General features: G+C 45.5%; 1 protein-coding gene across 2 annotated transcripts in view; it reads left to right on the forward strand.

The window, feature by feature from the left end:
* Window positions 1–133: 133 nt before the first annotated feature.
* Window positions 134–24,307, forward strand: part of EPB41L3 (erythrocyte membrane protein band 4.1 like 3) — a 231,838-nt gene continuing 207,664 nt past the window's right edge. The window contains exon 1 of one of the 2 annotated variants that reach the window (XM_086682516.1): window positions 134–315. The gene's annotated coding sequence lies outside the window, so the exon portion shown is untranslated. Of the gene's footprint in view, window positions 316–22,466; window positions 22,488–24,307 lie in introns of those variants that run through there. The other variant, XM_086682512.1, reaches the window with a different exon arrangement.

Here is a 24,307-nt window from a genome sequence, read left to right on the forward strand (position 1 = left end):
TGGAAGGAGACCCGCTCTCAGCGAACCGGCCGCACGGAGGCGGGGAGCGGGGCGGGGCCGAGCGCCGGGACCGCCCAGGCGCGGGGCACAGCCAACCAACGCACGGGGAGGGCCGGCCGGCGCGGGCTGAGCGGCGCGGGCTGTCACAGGCGCCCGACGCGCGCTGCAGGTGGCAAGTTGGAGGTGCCGCCGCCACCGCTGCAGGAGCAGCCCGGGTCTGGCGGCCCCTTCCAGCCTCCGACAGCCCTTTCCCGCCGCCGAGCCCGACACTGGACCCGGGAGAATCCGGAGGAAGAAGCCTCTGCGCAGGGACCTGTAAGCAGCCCTACCTCTCTTTTGCCCTTGCGCTACTTTTTTTCTTCGAGGAAGGTTGTGCCTGGGGGCTGCGAACAGGCTCCAGGAGAGGCTGGAGAGGAAGGCTTCGGGTGACTCAGGTGAGCGCCTCTTCTTTCCGGTGCCCCATCCCTGTTCGCAGCCGGGCGCTGGCCGGGACATCGGCTCGCCCAGTGGGCAGGGGACGGGGCGCGGGCGCCTGCCCTTGGCTCGAGGTCGATGAGGGAGAAAGCGAGGAAGGGGCGAGGCTGGTCCGGCCGGGGGCTGTCTGCCCGGGCCCGCCCAGAATCGGCAGGGACTCTCGGGCGGGCACCCCAAGGCGTGTGGACAGGCAGAGAGATGCTCTGAGATGGCCAGAGGGCTTGCACCCTGGTTCAAGCTGGCGGGGATCGCCCCCGTGCGCGCCGTTCGGGAGCCGCAGCGGAGCCGGGCGCGGCGCCTTTGCGAAGCCCTGGAGAGAGCGCGTTGGGCCGGGCGAGCGCAGGAATCTTCAATCCCCGCGAGCCAGAGGCGCTGGAGGACGTCATCCCTCTCGGCCCCGGCAACTCCTCCTCCGCCCCTTTCGCCTCCACCCCTCCGCGCCGGCGGTTCAGCCTATTCGGAGATTCCGTGCCTTTGCCAACGCGCGAAGTGGCTGCTGCTGTCACTACCCTCCCTGCCCTCACTGGAATTGGAACGCCCCGGGGTCCGGCTCTCCGGCCTTGGCCGCCTAGTTGTGCTCCAGAGACGAGTGGGGCTGGCCAGTTGTCCGCGCGGAGGGCGGAGGTGAGCGCGGACTCGCTTTCCAGTGCTCCCGCTAGCCATCCCGCCCCCCCCCCCCCCACACTCCCCTGCAGCTTGAAGCGCTAGCTCAGGCAGCAGAATGTCAGAAGCAAGACCTTTCTTGCTCTGGGAAATTGGGGGGTGCTGGTGGTGAAGGTGGAGGGGAGCTCCTAGGATGGTGCAAGCTTGGAGGAGAGGCGAGAGCCTCTGCCTCCATCTGGGCGTTTCAGCCCCTGCCTTAAAGTGGCCAGGGGCTCCGACCTCCGCGTCCGGGCTCGCGGGGTGAGGGTGCTGGTGGCAGTGTGTGTGTGTGTGTGTGTGTGTGTGTGTGTGTGTGTGTGTGTGCGCGCGCGCCAGGGTGAGCGTGTGCGATCCTCCGCGAGGCAGAGGCACAGGAGCCCGCTCGCCCTGCTCAGAGGAGCCGAGCCGCAGGGCCCTTCAGCCCCTCACCGCAAGTGGCGCGCAACTGCATCCCAGCAACTCAGCGCTGCTGCCTCCTTTCCTCCCGCTCCAGTTCCCAGGCCCCTCCACCTGGGCGCGTCCCAGGGTGGAAATCATCTGGCCAGAGGTTGCGGGTAGAGGATCGAGGCGTCCTCCCAGGCCGATGAAGCGGTTTCTCAAAACCCAGGGGAGCGCCCCGCGCAGGGCATTTCATTTTCCCGCGGCGGGGCTGTAAGGACCTCGCGTGGAGGCTGGTGGAGGCTGGCAGAGGCAGGCGCGCGCTCGAGGGAGGGCGTCGTGTCACTTGGGAAGCCGAAGTTGGGGCCGCTGAGCAGCCGAACGCCCCTGGGCGCATCTTGCTCCGAGGCCAGGGAGCTAGGCCCGCGCGGGCAGGCTGGAGGCGTGCTGCTCCGGAGGTGGGGTGGCCGGGGACCCGCTGCCGGAGGGCGCCACTGGGTCGCGTTGCCGGGGAGAAGGGGGCGGGGGGTGGGCGGGTCTGGGCAGGCCGGCGAGGGCTCGTCTGGGCTGCGGCAGTGTCGGCGGCACAGGAGTTGCGCTGAAAGTTGAGGACGGGGGGTCTTCACTGTGTGCTTAACAGCCCTCGCGGCCACTGCGGATTCAGGAGCAGCAGCCGCTCGGCGTGTTGGGCCTCCCCTTTGGCCCGCGGGCCACGGCTTTCTCTTTTCTTTCTGTCTCTGAGCCGGGAAAGCCTGGGTGCAGGTGGCGAAATCCTGTCGGGAACGGGAGGCGGCGTCCAATAAACGCGGAAAGGGGAAACGCCGGGATCCGTGGCTTAGTGCAGTCTCTGTAGGGCGGCGGTGAGCGCCAAAATCCCGGGGCAAGGCAAGGCCGACCCAGTCGAGAGGTCTCCGGAGGGGCCCCAGCTTTAGCGCCGCCTTCACCCCACCCCCAGGCTCGGCGACAACTCCTGTGTAATTCCTTCCGAAGTGCATTGGATTAAGACTAGGCCGATAGAGAGAGCTGGAATCCACAAAATGAATGAAAGTAGAAATGACTGTTAAGTCCCAAATCTAATTCCGGTTTAAACCTAAATTCCATTTGATTAGAAACAGACTCTAATCTGGTACAGCAGGGTCTACGTGGAGGCCCCTATGTTGCATTTCTCCGAATGACAGTTACTAAGGGGCCCAGCAAGGTTTGCTCTTCCCACGTTGCAATTATGTTGCCTTTGGAGGTGGGAGTGGATGTGGGGTGAGGGTGAAGGTGTACACATCTCTACCCTTAATTTATAGCCAGGAGGGGTTCGAGTTCAGATTGGTTTTGAAATGACCTTGCAGGCCTCCTTCTTCCCCTTCCTTTTTCTGCCATAGGCATTTCCCAGCTGGATCATTCACAGTAGAGACTTGAGTCTCCTCAGGGGTTAAAGATCCTCTCTCCTAACGTTAGTTTCCGAAGAGGACTTTTAAACAGGCTTCTTTTAAAGGGTAGTAACCCAAAGAAAACATTCTCTGTGCTGAGGAGCAGAGGCACAAAATAAAATTATATAACTAGACTGTGACCTCTCAATCCCAATAATGGAGATAACCCTTCACTAGAATGTAAATGATTGAAGGCAGGGCTCCGTGTTCCTTATCCTTTTATCCCTAGGGTCTGAGATATATAGTAGGTGCGGTGTTCAATTAACATTTATACACCCGCGCTTGTGATTAAAAACTTTAGCCTGAAGACATTTAATAATTTCTATGATCCATCATTATTACAATCAGAATATTAAACTAATTGTAATAGTCACTTTGAGGACTAGTGTGTATTGTTTAGTTGTATATATTTGTAAACTTTAAACTTATTTTTACATATATTGTTAAATTTGGGGTTGGTGCAACCACTTTAAATAAGAATGCCCTGGGTGCCTGGATGGCCTAGTCAGTTAAGCATCTTGATTTTGGCTCAGGTCAAGATCTCATGATTCATGGGTTCCAGCCCCGAATTGGGCTCTGTGCTAGCAGGGTGGAGCCTGCTTGGAATTCTCTCTCTCTTCCCCTTCCTCACTCGTGCACTCTCTCTCTCTCTGTCTCTCTCTCTCTCTCTCTGTCACACACACACACACACACACACACACACACACACACACACACGAATGCCCTTAAGATATTAGGGATTTTATAAATGACAGAATGACAGCGGCATGGCTGAAGTCCCTCCATAATTGTCTGGTTGAATACTTCTAGAAACGGGGATCTCACTACTTTCACAAGTATTCTATTTTAGATATATTCATTATTCAAAGGCTAGGATGACAAAGGTAAGCATGACACGGCGTCTGCCTACATATTCTAGTTGGTGAACTAAAAAGGAGTCATGATTTTGTTGCTATTGTATAGGCAGGTGAGAAAGGTAATAGGTCTTAGCAAAGTGAGCCCCAGCTTAGCGCAGCAACAGCAAAGGAAACTTCACTCAGGAGGGGTCTTGTGGTTTGGATTTGAAGAAGTTCACCCCTAGGGCCATACATAAACAGACTAAGAAGAAGTTCCCTGAAGGTCAGCCTGCCTAGTTATTGATTCTTTCCTGCTCTCTCTTTTGACCTGTAACACTCCACGTCCTCTCTCCTCTGTGCCCACCATTTTATTCAAGAAGTCTCCATGTCTGTTTCTTCTCTTCTCGAGGCCGGGGCAGTTGACTGTGAACGGTTCATTAAAAAGACCCAGGGAGCCGAATGAGTCACAGTCCACTCCGAGCAGCCACTTCCTCCTCTAGAAGGAGAATAATAATTTTCACCTGCCACCCTGTGAGAATCCCTTTATGACTTCAGAGTTATCCGAGGTACAGGGAAGGAAAGTGTGAGACCTAGCACAGGGAACATAGAATTTTCTGATTCAGAGCAAGTTAACCAAGAATCACGAGACACACAACTGATTAGAAAATATAACTTTCAGTGTAGAGCTGGGGGCTAGAGATTTGAAAGCCACTTTAGCATGACCTCTGCAGTACAGATGGAGAAATACAGAGAGCTGTTAGAAAGTTTAGGATTTGTCATTTCGCCAGGGCGAAAAAGAAATCAAAGGTAGCTACCAAGTTGCTGGGGAGAAGAAAATTATTTATATTTGGTTGAGTAGCATGTGAAACTTTCGATTGGGAGCAGCTGATGCCGTAATGACATGTCCCATTAAAGAAAAGCAGCTCTGAGGGATGTCTAGCATGTGTTCTGAAGTTCATGTGTTCTGGGAGGGGGTCCCTGGCTGGCTCAGCTGGTGGAGTGTCCGACTCTTGATCTCAGGGTCGTGAGTTCAAGTCCCACGTTAGGTACAGAGATTACTTTAATAAAATCTTCAAAGAAAAAATAAGATCTTAAGAAAAAGAAAGAAAGAATGGGCAGCAAACGTTGAGGAGCTGTGGGTTACATAGCCCAAAGTTTATCCAGGGGGTCGTACCCTGGTGGGAATGTGGACAGAGCTCAAGGCACAGGATTCCAAAGCATCTTGGAATCCTCTATAATGAGCAAGTTTGAGCAGCTAACTAGGTTAAGAACAGTGATGGGATGGGGAGTGGCTCTGGATATAATTGGGGCTGATCAGGAGAGAGCAGGAAAATAAATATTAGTGGGCAAAGGAGTGCGTGCTAGTCCTTACATTGGGAGCCCTGAAATAAAAGGAGGAAGAGGCAATCATTTCTTAGTGTGGACGTGGAACATGCAAACAAAGATGTGAATCAGAACTCAGCTCCGTACTGCTGACTCCGGCACATGATGTAAAGTCTCTGAGCTGCAGCGTCCCCACCAGTAAAATGGAGTTAGGAATGCAACCTGGGGAGGCGTCCGGAACAGGTAAAACCCATGGCACCCATCTTGCATTATAGGTTAGCTGCCCTGGCAACCAGCTTCTGGTTTTCTAGAAGCAGGAGTGGAGGTTGGCTGGGCGGGGTATTTGCAGATTTTAAGTCTTCAGCCTCCATTAGAAACCTATGCATTTCTTGCATTTCCACCTGCCACGTGGATATCTTTACCCAGCTGTTCCATGGTCACCTCAATCTGAATATGTCTAAAACTCACTCGTCAGTTTTATGCTTTCCTTCTTTATCCCGGGGCAACTGTGAATCACCAGGGGGAAACTAGTTTATGGTTTCCTCTTCTCACATGGCTCCCCCACAGACACACACCTCACAAATGTCAGTGGCCATGTTGTGGTGGCTCCTGGACTTCTAGCCCTTCAGATTTGCCACCTGTTCTGCCCCAGGCCCTTGTCACTTCCTGCTTGGATTTTTGTGCTAATAAGCTTAGCCCTGTCTCCTCCCTCCTCTCCTAACTTCTGCTTGCACTTCAATCCTTTCACAGTAGCATTTTAACTACATCACTCCCCAGCTCCAAACCTCAAGTCCCTCCTGTTTTCCTAAAATCCTTAGATCTGTATTCAGAACACTGAGTTCTGTCTCCTAGCTCTCCAACATTATATCCCACTGGTCCCAACAGGAAACCTCGCACCTGTCACCGTTTCTGATGCATCTTTTTAGCTGTGTGTGTGTGTGTGTGTATGTTTTATCACCCAATTCCTTCAACCTAAATGGAAATTCATCTTCTCACCCTAGATCTTGAAATCCTACCGGTTTTTCAGGGCTCAGCCCAAACACTACCTTCCTCAGGAAGTTTTTCTTGGTCGCGCTCGGAAGGTCCCTCTCCCTTATCTTTTCTTCTGTAGCTCTTTGCTTTTTCTTCTCACATGGCACATCCCTTGTATTTATTCTCCAGTGTGCTCCTGTTGATTGAGAGCTTATTCATCTCTCAATTCACCACCAAGGGGTGCCCAGAGTAGGGGCTCAAGGACTTTTCATTGTGTGAACAATCATACGGAGCCTGAGAAGGGGCGACACAGGAGAAAGATGTTCTAAACCCAAGGCAAGGCAGTATGAGGAGGAAGCAGCCAATGCTTGATCGGGTCTTAATAGGCAAAGTGGAGAAGAGACAGTCACCTGGAACCTTCACAAACCACCCTTTACCTCATTTGTGTTTAATTACACAAATAGTTTCAGCTTTGGTAGCTGGAAGGATCCATATAATTTTCAATATTCTTCATAGTAGAGAGGCGAAAAAGCAGACTTGAATGTGGAGAGCCAAGCCAGTAGTAACCGGGCGGAAAGAAAAATGAGGCATGCTTGCTTGGCAAGATGCCTATGAACTGCTGGAGCATCTGGAAATATGTGAGAGAGTTCTTGGTTTGGGGCTTATGACTTCATCTGCTCTAGAATCTCTTTTACAGAGCCTTTTGTCTGATTCCTAGCACGGCTCCCTGATTCACAAGATAGCATCATGGCGCGTTAATTAGCATGGGTAGTCGCTCCAATGTTTCTGATCCAGAAGAACGAAAAGACAGCCCTGCCTCTGGTGTATACGACATGTTTGAGGACAGGTGGAGAAACAAATTATCGTAAAAGGCTTGCCAGCTTCCGTATTCCGGGAATGGAAATGCTTCCAAACAGTCTTAAATATACCACCTTCACACTTGAGAGTATAAACCCATCCTCATCAAATAGTTAGAAAGTGCCCATGGCTCATGAAATGAGTCAGTAGAACAAAACAGGTCATGATCAGGTGCTGAGGTTTTGAATAGTTGGGAATTACACACTTTGTTGTAATGTTAGAATTATATACTCGGATCTCTTCTGGAATATGAGAAAGTGGATGATCTGTGTTATGTAGATTTTGACACATCGTGTTCATAAAGCTTACAGACATATGTTTCAAACTGGAAAATACGTTGGTCAGCCACTATATGAAAACATTTGGCCCATACATGTGATTTCTATCAGGACACTCTTCCAAACTCGCTTCCTCTGACAGCTTGTTCAGCCTTTCTCTGCTGCAGCTTTCTCACTGGTAAGTGGAAATATTGGAGGATTAGTATCTCTACATTCCACAGGGGATGAAAAAGAACTTAATAATGTGATAAAGTGAGATATAATATTTTAATTACTAGCCTGATAGTTTTTTAAAAATCGGCAAATCTCCCCATCTCTGTCACCTCTTCCATATAAAAGCAGATCATGGAAAATTCACAAGAACAAGTTCAAATGCAAGCAAATATTTAACCAAAGACTCATATTCACCTTTACCTAGAGAACTTATTTTTTTCCCCAATAGCCACAAAGCTCTGCAGAGCTGAATCATCAAACCAGGAGTCCCTGTGGCCCAAGACCATTTGGATAAGCTAGTGGTCTGATTTAAAACAGATTAAGATACAGGGTGCTGGGTGGCTCAGTCGGTTAAGCGTCCAACTTTGGCTCAGGTCATGATCTCACAGTTAGTGTGTTCGAGCCCTGAGTCGGGCTCTGTGCTGACAGCTCAGAGCCTGGAGCCTGCTTGGGATTGTGTGTCTCCCTCTCTCTCTGTTCCTCCCCTGATCGCTCTCTCTCTCTCCCTCTCTCTCTCTCTCTCTCTCTCTCTCTCTCAAAAATAAATAGAGATTTTAAAAAGTGTTTAAACAGATTAAGATACATTTGCATTCCACCTGAAATCCTTGTCTCTTTGAATGCTGGGTGCCCTTTTTCATTTGCATTATAAATAAGAAAATACCAACACAATGTGAGAATGTTTAAAGAGATGTAGGGGTGGCTGGGTGGTTTAGTTGGTTAAGCTTTTGACTCTTGGTTTCCACTCAGGTAAGGATCTCATGGTTTGTGAGATCGAGCCCCGCAACTGGCTCTGCCCTGACAGTTCAGAGCTTGCTGAGGTTTCTCTCTCTCTCTGCCCCAACCTCCCCCCGCCAAATAAATAAACAGACATTAAAAAAATTAAAAAGACGTAGCTACAAACCCTAAAAAATAGAATAAACATGGTGATCTGATACACAATGAGCAAATAGCCTGATATTATATTCAGAACCCATCCCAATGTGTAAGGAGTCGAAGTGAAGTATCTTTTTGAATAAAGAGAAAGATGTTCATATGTGGGTGGATGCTGGGGTGGGAGCAAAGAAAAGATGCCACCTTTTGCCTCTTTCTCTATATCTCACTGTTTTGCTTCCATGCCAATTTCACAAATTCCCTTTTATCATGGTCTTAACGATGACTTTTAGCATAGATCCTTAAGAATTGTTTAAATGTGGTCGATTTTGGAGAATGTTCTCCCTTCCTTCACCTACCTTTACACTTCTGTGAGCTAAGCTTCTGTCCCCCAGACACACACACACACACACCTCAGTGTCTGTGTCGTTTTAGTCTGGATTCTCTTGGAAACAGACCTTGAGATAAAGATTTGGGTGCAGGAGTGAGACAGTCAAGCTGCCGTAATTATCCAACTGCTCCAGTACAAGTGGGTTCTAGCAGAGTGTCTGGGGATGGACAAATCACCTAAGTTTTCTGAGTCTTTGTTTCTTCTTCTGCGGAACTGGTTCAGTAATGCTCCGCTAGCAGAATTGTTATAAGAAATGGAAATAATAGTTATAAAATGTCTGGCACATGGTAAGTGCTCCAACAAATACACCCGTTTGTTTGTGTCATATGATGCACATTTTGTAACAGTTAATTCAAATGTGACAATTTATATTTAACCAATCAACTTTTACTCTCAATATTTGTGTTTCAAGCTTTTGGTCCTGATGATGTTTGTTTATTTTTTAGTCATTTAAAAAAAAAAAAACAACCTTTAGGGGCGCCTGGGTGACTCAGTCAGTTAAGCCTCCAACTTCAGCTCAGGTCATGATCTCACAGTTCGTGGGTTCGAGCCCCATGTTGGGCTCTGGGCTGACCACTCAGAGCCTGGAGCCTGCTTCGGATTCTGTGCCTCCCTCTCTCTCTGCCCCTCCCCACTCACGCTCTGCCTCTCTCTGTCTCTCAAAAAATATATACACATTAAAAAATAAACTTTAATCCTGAGTATATTTAGATGTAATCTCTTTGCCACTTTTCAAGTTGTTTTTTTTTTAAATAGTAACCAAAGCAAAACGCAATTAGGAAGATAAACCTGATAATCCTACTGCAAAATGTTTCTGCATTTCAAAATCAAATAGAAATTATTATTTTTAGGGGCGCCTGGGTGGCGCAGTCGGTTAAGCGTCCGACTTCAGCCAGGTCACAATCTCGCGGTCCGTGAGTTCGAGCCCCGCGTCGGGCTCTGGGCTGATGGCTCAGAGCCTGGAGCCTGTTTCCGATTCTGTGTCTCCCTCTCTCTCTGACCCTCCCCCGTTCATGCTCTGTCTCTCTCTGTCCCAAAAATAAATAAACGTTGAAAAAAAAAAAAATTAAAAAAAAAAAAAAAAAAAAGAAATTATTATTTTTAGTCTACCCCCTCTATATCTGCATCATGGGTGTTGGAAAAATAATGGGCATCAGGGACATTTATCTCTGCCTACACTAAAATAATATGTGGCAGATTTATTTAGGCTCCTTGGTCTTGAAGGGATCTACACTGATGGTTTAATTACCAAGATAATTAGGTAAAACTGCTGTACCTCATTTTTTTTTTCAAATGGACAGAGCTGATCTGTTTTTTTTGTTTGTTTGTTTTGAAAGAGCTCTCTAATTGATAGTGGATGTAAGAGTAACCCATGTTTCCAAGGCCAAACAGCTTAATAAACTGTGGCACAACTGTACTTCTTGGACTTTGTCACCACCTTGCAACAGTGGTAATTCTAACCATAGTCCCCTTTCTCCCGACTGGCCTTTAGGAAGCCCGGAGGATCCCCTGCTTGCAAAACCAAGCCTTCTCTGTGCTGGGTGCCCCCCACCATTTTTATTTGTTCTTATTCTGGCCACCGTGCTGACATTTCACCTCAAAGATCCCCAAGGCACCACGGATGCTCCTAAACTCGCTGTGGCCCGAACCTAACACGGAGCCGCCAGGACTGCCAGCCTGTGATGCGTTCCTCGGCCTGCCTCAAGTCTGGACCGGGTGCAGGTCGTGGGTCACTGCTCAGGGCGCCGTTACCCCTGTGGCCCCATGAGGTCCAGTAGTCACCCCTTGCCTTGACGACACCACCACATAGCAATGCCATTCAGTGGACTCTGTGATTGCACAGACGCGGCTCTTACCCCTGGGACTCTGGCGCAAGCATCTGGGTTCTAGAATGGAGGACGGAGCAAGACATACTCTGTATCGCACTCCGAGTCTGTTACAACTTCTGTGTTTTCATATACAATGCTTGGTACATGGTAAATCTGAGCAAGTATACCCAACTTGCAAGCTTATCAAATTGTGGAATTTATTTGATAGGCACTGGGGAAGCAAGGCAGGATTTTATGCCAAAGCGTGATATGAGGGGGTTAGATACAGAAAGATTACCACGACTGTGAGTGGGGAAGTCTAATGGCACAAGAGGACAGGAAGTTAGAGGGGCAGCTGGGAAGGTTTTGCATTTCCCGTCACATCCACACTGGCCTCGGGCCGAGATTTGCCCCTTGGTTATTTTCTCCCTTGACCTGGGTCCTTTCTCAGGAGGCTCTTTGCTTTTTCTCTTATGGTTAGATATTGGAAACACAGAAGATCTTATTTTTTTAAAGGCGGGATGACGTGGATACTTTTCTGCCACGAAATTTATGAATTCCGGGGAATATTATCATGTTGCAACATCATCTGCATTGTATTTACAAGGGATGAGTAATTTGTGCTATTCTTAGCCATTTGAAAAGCATATGAAAGATGAAAATTAATTAGGTAATGCACCAATGAGTAATGCTGTACATGTGACCCGGTTGTCAGACCTTTTCCCTGAGTAAAAAAGTATCATGATGTTTTGTTTTATGTCCTGTACTTTTCGCACACGGATATACTCTTGCATTTCAGCGTACTGCATGTCCTATTTTGTCTTAAGTGTAGCTTTGCTCTCCCTACGATACGGTTAGGAGATAACTAAATGTGTTTCAGGAAAAATAAGCATTGGTGTAATTTTCCAGATTGTGGGTTCATCGTCACTTAATTTCCCTGGATGACAGTTTACTCATCTTTATGATGGAGTTACAGCTGCTTCAGCTTTCAAATCTACGATCCTAAAGCATCATGATAGATTAAAAACCTTTTGTTTTTTAAACCTGATAACACAGCATAAGTACCGTGACAGTTTTTACAGGTCAGTGTTACTGAGACAGTTTGACACGAGGAAATGGAAATAGCACTTTGCGATATAAAAGTCCTAAAGAAATTCTTTAACAAGAATGGTATTATTATTATCAGCCCAAGTAATCTCACTTTAAGTCTCTGGATAATTGGTAATGTTAGCCTGATGACAGTTAATCTACTGTTTTTCTGAACCAGCTCAGCATTTCCCCTGCTTGACCATGTTACCCGGAATCTCATTTTAGCTCCCTCTTCTTCTAACTCTCCTCACAAATTTGGGTGATTTTAAAGATATTCTGGGTAGGTTTTTGTCCCGCTGTGCCGGAGAATCCCAGGGCTGGGAACACGAGGCCAAGGAGTGCGAGGTGGGCTGGAGGGAGGCTGTAATTTGGGGAGTCAAGAGCGGGCTGCGGGAAGCATCGATGGCCAAGGAATGAGAGCAGGATCACTCCCTCCTTCCGGTTCTCTCCTCTGAACATTAGTTAGCCTCTGCCATTTGCCTGGCCACATTTTTCAGATAACTGGCTGTCAGCAGACGGAGCATGTGCAGAAAAGATAGAGCTCCCTGGGGGAGCCGCTCCAGGGGCGGGGGATCAACTCCAGGCATAGGAGGGGCTGGGCAGGTGGTTTTTAACTAAAGGAGTGAGCGAACGAATGAATAAATAAATTACTCTGAGTACAATCTTTCCAAAGCCTAGCAAGATGCTTTCTCCGTGTAGTTTCCATTGAAATCTACTGGTAGGATAAACACAAGCTAACGTGTAGCCCATCTTTCAAAATGCTTTCTCCTGACTCCGTGGAAAGGCAGTGTCGGTTACATCTGACTAGCTGTTAGTCTAGTGGAAGATGAAAAGTCCACCAGGCAGGGCTGGAAAGTAGCGAGTGGCCTTTACTGTGAGCTGCTCATATGATACTCTCTGGAACAGCTGGGCTGAACCCCCAGTGACTTTCCATGGGAATGCAGTTAACTTCCTACTTGGAAATGAGTTGATTTGAGAGAAAGTGCCTGACCCATCAAGTTATTCCTCCGACCGGAAGTATAATTTCAGCAAGATTGCGGAAAAAGAGTTGAGAATTGGAAAACACATGTCAGAGGGAAAAAGCATCATTTCCTCACGTTACACCTCACGGCGCTGGACGTGGAGGAGAGTGAATGCTGCGTATCAAATTGTGCTGTGTTCACAGAAAATTAACCCGAGTCAACCCCTGAACATCATCCTAGCACTTCCCACCACCGACCCCCCCAAAATCCAAACTCTCTTAATAGCCAAGAGCCAGATTTTGTGACATAGGAGGTGTTCAATAAATGCAAATCGCTACAGTGCCTCAGCATTGTGAACTAGGATGAAAATTAAAGCGCAGCGGTTCATGGATTTTCGGAAACAGTTGAGGTGTCAGAGTTAATCAGAATAATATTTTAAAGACCTCTATTAAACCTTTCCCTGTAACTTCAGCAAGCCTTGGCTATCCCCTTGACGCCAAATAGAGTGCGGTGAGCATGTGCATTCTACCAGGGCTGAAAACACTGAGTTCTGTTCCAAATGCATTTCTTTTTTGATGGTTGGATGGTTTTGTTGTTGTAGAGACAGGCGGAATTGCGCCTGTGTGGGGTTGCTGGCTTGAGATTTATGGTGTAGTTCTTACCCACTTTTTATTGACTCATCTCTGTTCACAAATAGACCTACTGAATTCAGGAATTTGTTTTTAGGCATTGACCTACTAAAGTATCAGTTTGCACATGATGTGAAAGCCAGCATCAAAGATGTGAGCAGGACAAGGTCAATGACCTCTGGATGTTTTGAAGCCTTTTATTGTCAATTGCCTTCATGTGGGGTTTCAGGAGTATCTTGTGCCCTTTAGACACAGGTTGAGTAACGCTGCTGACATAGTCTTCCTCTTTTTTGAGCCAGTGGCTTCTTTTCAATTTCTTACATTTCCCGCATAAGGAATGCCTGCCTATCTCCTACTTGGGGAGGTTTGGGTACTCTTTTTCTGAGTGATTTTTCAAAGCGGAAGACAAGCAGTGATCAAAGTGTAGTTTAATGGATGTTGTGCGTTTTGTTTTTAAGAGCACAGAAATGCTTCTTTTCTTTAGCCTCTGGCTTCTTTGGCCCTCGGGGTGAAGAGATTGGAGTGATAAAAGGCAGAGACCTACTTTCTGAATATAGGCATTCCCCATTTTACAGATGAGTCATTTTTCCAAAAGTGTATTTGTCAGTAGTTGTTCAGAATTTTTGAGTTCTTTACCCCGAGAGAAAATGTTAAAAGTTATGGTTAGGTTTCCAGGCTAGCCCAGACGACCACATTCAATCTATATTATAAAAAAATTTTGAAGTTCAAGCCCTGCGCTGGGCTCTGTGCTGACAGCTCAGAGCCTGGAGCCTGCTTCCGATTCTGTGTCTCCCTCTCTCTCTGCCCCTCCCCTGCTCGTGCCCTGCCCCTCCCTGTCTCTTGAAAAATAAAAACGTTAAAAAAATTTTTTGGGGGAAATATTAGCATCAGTTGTGAGAGTTTGGGTCAGGAAGCCACATGGAGAACCTCAGGTGACAATCTTTGGCTGAGTGTGAAGTGTTTTGTGATTCCCTTCCCGCACCCTTTATTTATCTCCTAGTGCTCATCTCTCTGGGCTCTAGTGTCCACATCCTGAGTCACACTCTTTAGGCTCTTCTTTCCAAAATGTATTTCTTGGGGCGCCTGGGTGGCGCAGTCGGTTAAGCGTCCGACTTCAGCCAGGTCACGATCTCGCGGTCCGTGGGTTCGAGCCCCGCGTCGGGCTCTGGGCTGATGGCTCAGAGCCTGGAGCCTGGTTCCGATTCTGTGTCTCCCTCTCTCTCTCTGCCCCTCCCCCGTTCATGCTCTCTCTCTCTCTCTGTCCCAAAAAATAAATAAACGTTGAAAAAAAAATTCAAAATGTATTTCTTGCTTCAAATGTAGTACCTTCTCTCTTTCTCAAACGAAACTATCATTTTCTTAGTTCTGCTGAGCTAATAGGAAAGCAATCTGATGGAATTAATCATTTTGTGCAAACGATTGATAATACCATAACCTTTCCATGGTGTTTGCATTAAAAAGCAGAAAGTCGGGGCTCCCGGTGGCTCAGTGGGTTAAGTGTACGACATTGATTTCAGCTCAGGTCGTGATCTCATGGTTCATGAGTGTGAGCCCCACGTCGGGCTCTGCTGGCAAAGATGTGAGGATTCTCTCTCTTCCTCTCTCTCTGTCCCCCCGCCCCCCGACTCATGCTTTCTCTCTCTCTCTCAAAATAAGTAAATATACTTAAAAAAAAAAAAAAAGCAAAAGTCTGGTAACTCAAATCAAATACAGGTTGTTGTATTTATTCCAGTTTGGTATTCATTTATCATTTTTAGAAGTATTTTTTAAAACTGATGCAGGCCATGGGGATAAACAAGAATAAAATATGATATTTATCGGGGCGCCTGGGTGGCGCAGTCGGTTGAGCGTCCAACTTCAGCCAGGTCACGATCTCGCGGTCTGTGAGTTCGAGCCCCGCGTCGGGCTCTGGGCTGATGGCTCAGAGCCTGGAGCCTGTTTCCGATTCTGTGTCTCCCTCTCTCTCTGCCCCTCCCCCGTTCATGCTCTGTCTCTCTCTGTCCCAAAAAAAATAAATAAACGTTGAAAAAAAAAATTAAAAAAAAAAAATGATATTTATCATCTCATAGGGAGATGAGTATTTATATACCACCAAGCATGGTATAAAGTGTGATAGTGATGAGTTTCAAAAGACAATTTTATGAAAATATCAAATCTTATACATTGGGGGGAGTGGGTAATCTGACGCAACAATACGGGAAAACAATTATGCATTATGTTATAAAGATATATACACTGCCAACGTAGTATTTCTGCATATCATCTTACTAATTTAATATTGAATGAATAAGATATTGACTATCTCAAGAAACCATTGAAAAATTGTCACACGTACACAGTATAAAATGTTTCAAAATATCCATATTAGCAAGAAATTGGAAAGGACACAAATGTCTATGCACAGGAGACTAGATAAGTAAATTATGGCATAGTCACAAAATGAGATATTATACAGCCACAAAAGCGAATGAACTACAGTTGTCAACCAACCATGTGGAAGAATCTTTAACACGGTTGATGAAAAAAAAAGTTGCAGAAGGTTGAATGATATAATGCCATTTTTCTAAGGCTCACGTTTTCCATGGAAAACTGAACAGCATCCTTTAGGAAAACCTATGTGGGGGGGTGGGCAGGAGGATTGAATTGTAGATGCAATGATATTGATAATATTCTTCTTATTAAGATGGGTGCTAGGCTCACAGATGTGCATTTTATTATTATGCCTCACAGCTTACACTAGGTATGAAATTATTGCACAATAAAACATTTTATGTGCATTTTTAAGTGGCCGCCCCAGTTATGGGGAAACACCAAAGAGGAGCGGTTAATTCTGACAGGGAGAGCAGGAAGGTTTCCCAGGAGAGGTGAGGCTCACCTCGGACTTGAAGGGAAAGTAAGGCTTTGGGGGTCAGGCAAATGTTGAGCGGTGGAAAGTGATGAGAGAGAGGGAGGAGGAGACACATACACAGAGGACTTGAGGCAGAGCCGCATCGGCGGGCTGCATGGGAGCTGTAGGTAGAAAAACTGACGTGAGGAGAGGATGGGGTGAGGAAAGGGATCTGTCATAGTATTTCTATGCAAGGCAACCAAGTGACCACGGTGCCTATAACCCTCCTCAAAGACCTATGAGGTTACCCATGCCTGGAAGGAAAAAAGAAGCCACACATAGATCAGAGGACAGGGAAGGGTAGTGTGGGAAAGGCGAGAAACCCAGGTAAAGAAAACCAGAGGGACCCCCTCAAAGGAACGGGTGAGACGCTGGAAGAGAACTGGAGGTCACAGAACCAGGACATCCCAGGCAGAAGTGGATTTTGCCCCATGCAGGAAGGGATTCCGTAGCACAGAAAAGGGGTTGTCTTTGGCAAAAATGGAGTAAGGAGAAGCCTTCAGAAGAGGAGGGTAAATGAAATCTCAGAAAGATTCTAGACAAACGTTAATGTTAAAGAAGTTATAGGATCTACACCTATTCAGTGTCAAGATATCCACGGATACAGGATTGTATTTTTAATATATTCATTACCGGCATCCGTCTTCACAATATATACACGTTTGCTCTCTTTCTATTTTTTGGCTGTTAAAAAACATCTATGTGTATACATATGCATCATAGCTATCTGGGATGCCAGCTGAGAAAGTAAGAAAAAAAGGGAAAGAGCCAGAGAAAAAGAGCTGCCCTTTGCTGAGCGCCTACTATGTGCCGAGCATTCTGCTCTAAGAGCTGGTGGTGTCTTTGTTCCTGGCCTTTGCCACACCTCTGCATTGTGTGATGTTAAGAGAGAGCAAAATCAAGGCTTACGCGGGCCGAGTGACTCACCCAAACCAAAGTCGATTCAAAAAAGACAGACTGGGTCTGTGAAATCATAGGTTCCCTCCTTCTTTACAACCCCTCCAAAAAAAGAAAAAAAATTGAAAACAAAAAAAGAGGCACCTTTAAATATTTTTTTTGCAACTAGATACCCTGCAAAGTTTAATCCCATGCATGTTGTGCTTAGATGGCTAGCAATTTTAAAGATTTGCCCCCCCCCCCCGTCTTGGTGTTTTACTGCCCCACTCTCCAAAAAAAAAAAAAAAAAAAAAAAATTTATTTATTTCTTTTGAGAGAGAGAAAAAGCATGGGTGGGGGAGGGGCAGAGAGAGAGAGAGAGAGAGAGAGAGAGAATCCCAAGCATGCCTGCACTGTCAGTGCCCAGAGCTTCATGCCAGGTTCGAACTCACAAACCATGAGATCATGACCTGAGCCAAAGTCAGACGCTCAACCCACTGAGCCACTCAGGCACCCTTCTGTTGCCCTAGTCTCGATGGAGGTTCCAACGCCTTATCAGTTGCTCCCTTTAAGGTACAGGCTGTCTCCTTAGTCATGCTGTTCTAACAGACGTCCCTGGAGAATGTACTTTGATAAAATTTTTTGCTGTAACAAGCCTTGTCTCCTGGCTACGTTCCATAGTCCCTCTTCACACACATTCCCTTGCCTTGACATGGCTTAGATCTGTCTTTTCTCACTGACTTCACTAATATACAACTATTTTCTTGTTATTGAAAATCATAATCATGCTTTTAGTTGCTATTTATTCCTGGAAACTGCATGTTAAGATAATTATTTTTATCCTGCCGACACTCAAGTTACAACTCATAAATTTTATAGTCATGGTGCATGGCTAATAACTCCATAGCTTCCTGCCTGTAGCTTCTCAGTGAAGAGAGAAGTGAGGTTATTTCCTAAGAGTGGAGGGAATGCAGAAGGGACTTGACATGGATACAGTTCACAACCGCTTCGGAGGAGAGAGGGGTAAAAGAGCCCAGGAGGCTGAGCAGAGATGGTTGCAAGTCGAACAAGAGGGCCTCCCCATGTTAGGAAGGGCCATTTCCTTCCACCCCAGGGCACATGGCCAGAATGGGAGTTCTGCCCCAGAGTCTGGCTCCACTGGAATGTGGGCTACCTACTGATTATTGGGAGATAAAAGTAAGCTCATCTATAAACATTTCCCGCTTCCAGATTAACCATACAGTTGACTTTAAGTGGTGAGCATGGTGAAGACACTGCACCGGACTGTGTAGGGGAAGTTATTCTTTTAGAAAGCAGCCCCAGGCCGCCTGGGTGGTTCAGTGGGTTAAGCATCTGACTCTTGATTTCGGCTCAGGTCATGATCTCACTGTTCATGGGTTCAAGCCCTCCGTCGGGCTCCACACCAATAGCGTGGAGTCGGCTTGGGAACCTCTCTCTCTGCCCCTCCCCTGCTTGTACTCTCTCTCTCTCTGTCTCTCAAAATAAATAAATAAACTTAAAGAAAGAAAAGATGTTAGAAAGCAACCTGGAGATTGATTATAGGGTGATGGAACTTTCTTTAAAAAAAATTTTTTTTAACGTTTATTTACTTTTGAGAGAGAGAGAGAGAGAGAGAGAGACAGAGCACGAGTCAGAAAGGAGCAGAGAGAGAGAGAGAGAGCCACAGAATTGGAAGCGGGCTCCAGGCTCTGAGCTGTCAGCACAGAGCCCGACGTGGGGCCCGAACTCATGGGCAGTGAGATCATGACCTGAGCCGAAGTCGGACGCCCAACCTACCGAGCCACCCAAGCGCCCCTAGGGTGATGTAGCTTTCTGATGGAGCTTTATGAATTCATTTTTTATAGCGAATCGTTATAGGGTGGAAAAGTAAATTGAACCATGAGTAATTCTGTACAACTATCACATACAGAGAAAGGGACATTAATTGCCACCTCCTACATGTATGGAATAGCCTGACTTTGCTCTGACGTGAAGACCAGAATCCGTCACGTGGCCACTGGAGTATGTTCCTGCTTCTTGATCTGCTCCTGTATCCTTCTTCAGCCCGCCTTATATTATTCGCCCTCCTGCTGTCTGCTCTAGACACACGGTTCTCAAATATTTCCATCTCAGGACCTCTGTACATCCTTTAAAGTAATTGACAAATGCAATGAACTTCTATTTATACGTGTTGTATCTATAGGCATGTATTGCATTAGAAATGAAAACTGAGGGGCACCTGGCTGGCTCAGTCGGAAGAGAATGCCACTCTTGATCTTAGGGTTGCAAGTTTGAGCCCCATGTGAGGTGCAGAGATTACTGAACATGAATGAATGAATGAATGGACTTTAAAAATGATAAAGTGTGTAAGAAATGACAACGAAGACATTTTTAAATACTTTTAATTCACTTAAAAATAACAATAAAAGTCCATTCCATGTTAACATAAATATTTTCATGACAGTTAACTATATTTTCCCAAACAAAAATAATTTAGGGTTAAGAGTGCCACGGCAATCTCTTTAATGTCTGGCTTAAGAGAAGAGAATGGATTCTTGTGTTTGTTCCGGTATGAGAAACTGAGGGTGTGATATACATCATGTAGCTTCTGGAAACTTCCACTGTTCACTCCTGAGAGATTGAGAGTGAAAAGACCAATAATATCTTGGTATGAGTAGGAAAAAGGTTTTGATCTCATCAGCCTCCTAGAAAAGTCTTAGGGACCTCCCAGGGATCCTGGGCTATAAGAACCATGACTCTAGACTCATGGGCCTTCGTTTGGTTGGAAATAAGTCAATAGGGTGACTGCCAGATAATGGAAAATAAGGTTGAAAAGTTAAGTTGAGACTGAAGCCTATACTGTCTTATACGGCCATTCCTCACCTGCTGGGAAAGAACTGAGCTTTCCTGCCAAGAGGCAGACCACAAGTAGGGACATCCCGAAGCCTCCCCGCCCCCCACTCCCACCACTGCCAAATTTCCACAGATTTGTATTTCCCAAAGGTCTTTTTCAATCATCATTTTGTTTGATCTGTACCATAACTATGAGAAAGTCATCACAACTGTGATTTCCACTCAAGGAGAAAGGTGTTTAAGTGGCTTTCTCAAGATCATCCAGTTCCTTCAAAGACCGTACCGTACTTCGACTCCCTAAGGACTTCCCTATGCAAGTTGTCTTCCCTCATTGCAAGGTCAACCCATGTTCACGGAGGGCCAGTGACAGAAATCATGGGCAGAAAGTGATGCAAAGCAGATATTTAAGCTTACTTCTGTTGTAGTGACTCGGGGATGCACCATTATATTCTCTTTTCTGATTCTTTAGCAAACAAAAATGGTTAATGTATGCAAGAGGATCCGTTAGACCCTTTGGTCGGTACTATTAAAGTGCGCATGTCTACAACGAGAAGAAAATTCACCATTCATTACCAGGACCAGTGAGAGGAGATTAAACAAACACTATCCATGAGCCAATTACTAAACTTTTAAAATATATTAAGAATGCTAGGAAGACCTTGCATGGACTCTTTTCAAAGTGTCTTAGACTTGCATAGGAAGGGAGGGGGCTATGTGCTGACGGGCTGGCTCATCATCTCTGTTCTTTGCAGGCCTATCTGTCATGATTTCTGCTATAACTCCGAGAAGACCACAGCCCTTTACGTGACAACTGTCATCCTATCATCTGCTGAGAGGAAGACCAAATTTCTTGAATTCATGCTAGGCCGCCTTTGTTCTATTACAGATTACAGTCTTTTTAACACTCTACACTGAGTGTTGACTTACACACTTGTCTTCCTTCTTTCCTTTGGAGAGTGGATCTAGGAAGAGCGGCCAAGTAGTTCCAAAGTACCGTTCTAACACTGGCTTTTTTGTTTTGAATTGTAGTAAATTACATATCACCTAAAATTTACCCTCTTAACCATTAAAATTTTTTTTTAATGTTTATTTTTGGGAGATAGTATGAGCAGGCGGTTGGGGGGGGGGGCAGAGAAAGAGGGAGACCCAGAATCCGAAGCAGGCTCTAGGCCCTGAGCTCTCAGCACAGAGCCCTACGTGGTGAGGCTTGAACATCACGGACCGCGAGATCATGACCTGAGCTGATGTTGGCCGCTTAACCGACCAAACTACCCAGGTGCTCCTGCCATCTTAACCATTTTTAAGTGTGCAATTCAGTAGTATTACACACATTCACATTGGCATACAACCAACCTGCAAAACACTCTTTGTCTTCTCATTGAACAACAACTCGCAACTGCTCCATCACCCCCCGCCCCCCGTGCCTAGTACTTCCTTTCTGTCTCTACGAACTTCACTCCTCCAAGTACCTCGTGTAAGTGGAATCATGCAATATTTGTCTTCTTATGTCTGGCCTGTTTTATTTAGCATGATGTCCTCAAGGTTCCTCCAGGTTGTGACACATGTTGGAATTTCCTTCTTTAAAGGTTCCGTCACATGCGGTATATCGTGTCTTGTGTATCCGTTCGTGCGCCAGTGCACATCTGGGTTGCTTCCACTCTTTGGCTATTGCGTACGGTATTTCTGTGAATGTGGGTGTACAAATAACGCTCTGAGTCCTTGCTTTCAATTCTTTTGAGTTAACAGTAGCTGGTGATGGAATGGATTAGTAGTGTAAGGCCCCAGCATACTCCAGGATCACAGAATTCCTCTAGCATGACCTTGGCCCAGCCTGGTTTTCCAAAGTGACTGCTCATGTGGAAAGCCTGTGACACATGAGCTGTTTTCAATGAAGACTCAGCATCGGGGGGCTCCATCTACTTGAAAATACGTTTTATGTGATTTAATACCGTAAAATTTCTTCCCTAATAAAGCAACCATCATGGCTTGTAGTGTTGAAAAACAATGCGTACTAGAAGTTTTTATGCCACGTGCAATTTTTTTCTGCGCCTTTATAAAAGGAAATAAATAACTTATTTCCTTGGTCCTTTCTTTGAAAAATTCAAATTCTATTCTCTGACTCTGACCTGTAGCACATCTGAAACGGGTTATAATTGATATTCCTTGAGAATATAGAATTAGAATGATTTTAGTCAAGGGCTTGTTGGGATGTGTAAATAATTTTACTGGGTTTTCTGATGGTGATTTTGAGTCTGCTGAGTCTTTGCCTTGCAGCCATCCTCCCCTCCCCATCCTAGTTCAGGCTTGCTTTCATTATTTTTATGTCCCTATATGTTCATACAGCTCTTTTCATAGTCTCCTTCTGGAAACATCTATTACATATTCAAAAGTGGCTTGCATGTGTTTTCTCTTATTTGCAACTGCTAAATGAAAATGTTAATGAGAGATCCCTTTGGCTCTCTCATGAATTATCTACCTTGTTTTTCTACAGCAACTTTCCCCTTAATCCGCAGTATCTTGGCAGTGGGCAGTTTTCAGGAAAGGAGAGAACTCTAATTATCATGCTTAGTATGGGGGTAAGTTGCCACCAGCTTTTGAATTATTCCTAATTTTTCTTCTCTTTTCTGCCCACCCTTCCTGTCTCGCTGCCTCTCGGAACGTGGAACGTGGATCTGCCCATCGTCTGGAAAAATGTCCTCTCTGCGCAATGGGACGTCGATTATGTGGGTGAGTCCCTGAAATTAATGTTTAAGTTGTTGGTTTTTCCCTTTGTGTGTGGAAGAAGAAAACTGCCAAATGAGATTGTTTGATGAGAAAATACCTTCAGCATCTCAGTGCCCATGTACGTGCACCCCATGTGCCTTCAGTTAGACTTAATCTGCCTGCAGTAAAGATGGAGAAATCTTGATGTGTCTTACTAGGAGTACCCAAATTCAAATGAAACAAGGATGAATCATATTCAGTGACAAAAGTTGGTATTTAAAGTTTTGCTGTTGGTATTCTGTTTGGGGAGGTTAATACAATCTTGAATAATAGTTTTTTATAACAAAGCAATTCAAAAATATCTCATATAGTTTGAAATGGACTTTTCTAAGGCTCTTGTTCAGTCGTCTCCGTTAATCACACACCTCAAATATTCATTGGTACCAATTATGGCAGATACAAATGTATTTATTTTTGTGGTTCTGGCATCGTTTCCGATATAAATGCATTGGAAAACAACACAGTGGAAATTTTCATTGTCGATGTATTTACGTTAAATGAGTCATGAATCTTGACGTGAAAACTTCCCACTTCAGTCGGTCCTTAAGTAGATGGACAAAGTCAAAGTCGCAAAACTGTTAAATATCAAACTCTAATTTCGTTGTTCTGAAGCTGGGTGATAAGGATATATAACAGGCACTCGGCCATTCTGCGCGCAGGACCACGACTGGGGGAGAGGGTGTAAGTCTGTTGGTGGATTTCTTGCTATGGAATGGAGACTAGAAAGCAGTCAGATTTTAAATACAAAAAATAAACTTTTAAGTACATTTTTTTTCTAGTTTTGAAGCATGTGGGAAGCCGGATTCCGAGAAAAGTCTTTGATTAGCAAGATATTAGAGAAGTGGCTGGTCTCATAGCTCCTATACCTTTCTTAAAGTGCTCGGCATGGCTGATTCCTGGGGAAGAAAAGAAATCAGTTGAGGTATACCTCTGTAGGAAAATCATTGTCTTGCTTATCAATTCCACTTTAATCCTGAGTCTCCCACTAAGCAAATTTCAAACTGCCATGTCACTGTCTTAGCCAGTTGAAGTAACAGGATTTCACTTGCTGGGAGCGAACACGTTTGTTGTTGCAATCTGTTATTTCTGAAATTTCTAAAATTATATTGAGTGTGAGCATGAAATTTGGCATCAAGGTTTGTAAGATTTTCTATTCTGGTGTAAGCAATTTGTGAATCTTTCTCTTAGATGATTTGGTTGTCCATAAATAGCCTTAGGAATATGTGTCATTTGAGTTTAATCTGTGAGCTGTGAGTAGTTAATTTGACACAATTAGCACCTAATCAGCTGTTTTGCCTGTTGGGTTATGTTATGACTCTTTGCTCCGTATTAAAATTTCCTTCTGGCATTCACATTGCTTGTTTTCCTCTTTGTATCTCTCCAGGTCTTTTCATCTCCCTCCTTCTCAGAAACGATAACCAGCTAGACAATCATCCTTAAAATCTCATTTTCTCTTCCAGTAATGATCAGTAGCCAGAACTTACTTATTCTAAATTGATCATGAGCTAAATCTTGTGAATTCTTTTGTCTGAGACCTTGAATGCCTTCTGAAGATAATGCTTTATTTGTGAGAGGCTCAGAAAATCTTCAGAAATCTCTGATCCTAAAAGTAGCAAAGTGTAAGCAAGGCTGTTTTCCTATTATTTTTCAACTGCCTCTGTAACCGTCCTTGTGTGTTCTCCCCACCAGCATCTCCCTCTCCTCTTCCTAAGGCCTCCCTCTACCGAGGGACTCTTTTGTTTTTGTTTTTGTTTTTGTTTTTGTTTCTTCAATATATGAAATTT

Source organism: Puma concolor, chromosome D3 (assembly GCF_028749965.1).
Source record: "Puma concolor isolate L17-30 chromosome D3, mPumCon1.1.hap2, whole genome shotgun sequence".
In the NCBI taxonomy this organism is placed as follows: Eukaryota; Metazoa; Chordata; class Mammalia; order Carnivora; family Felidae; genus Puma; species Puma concolor.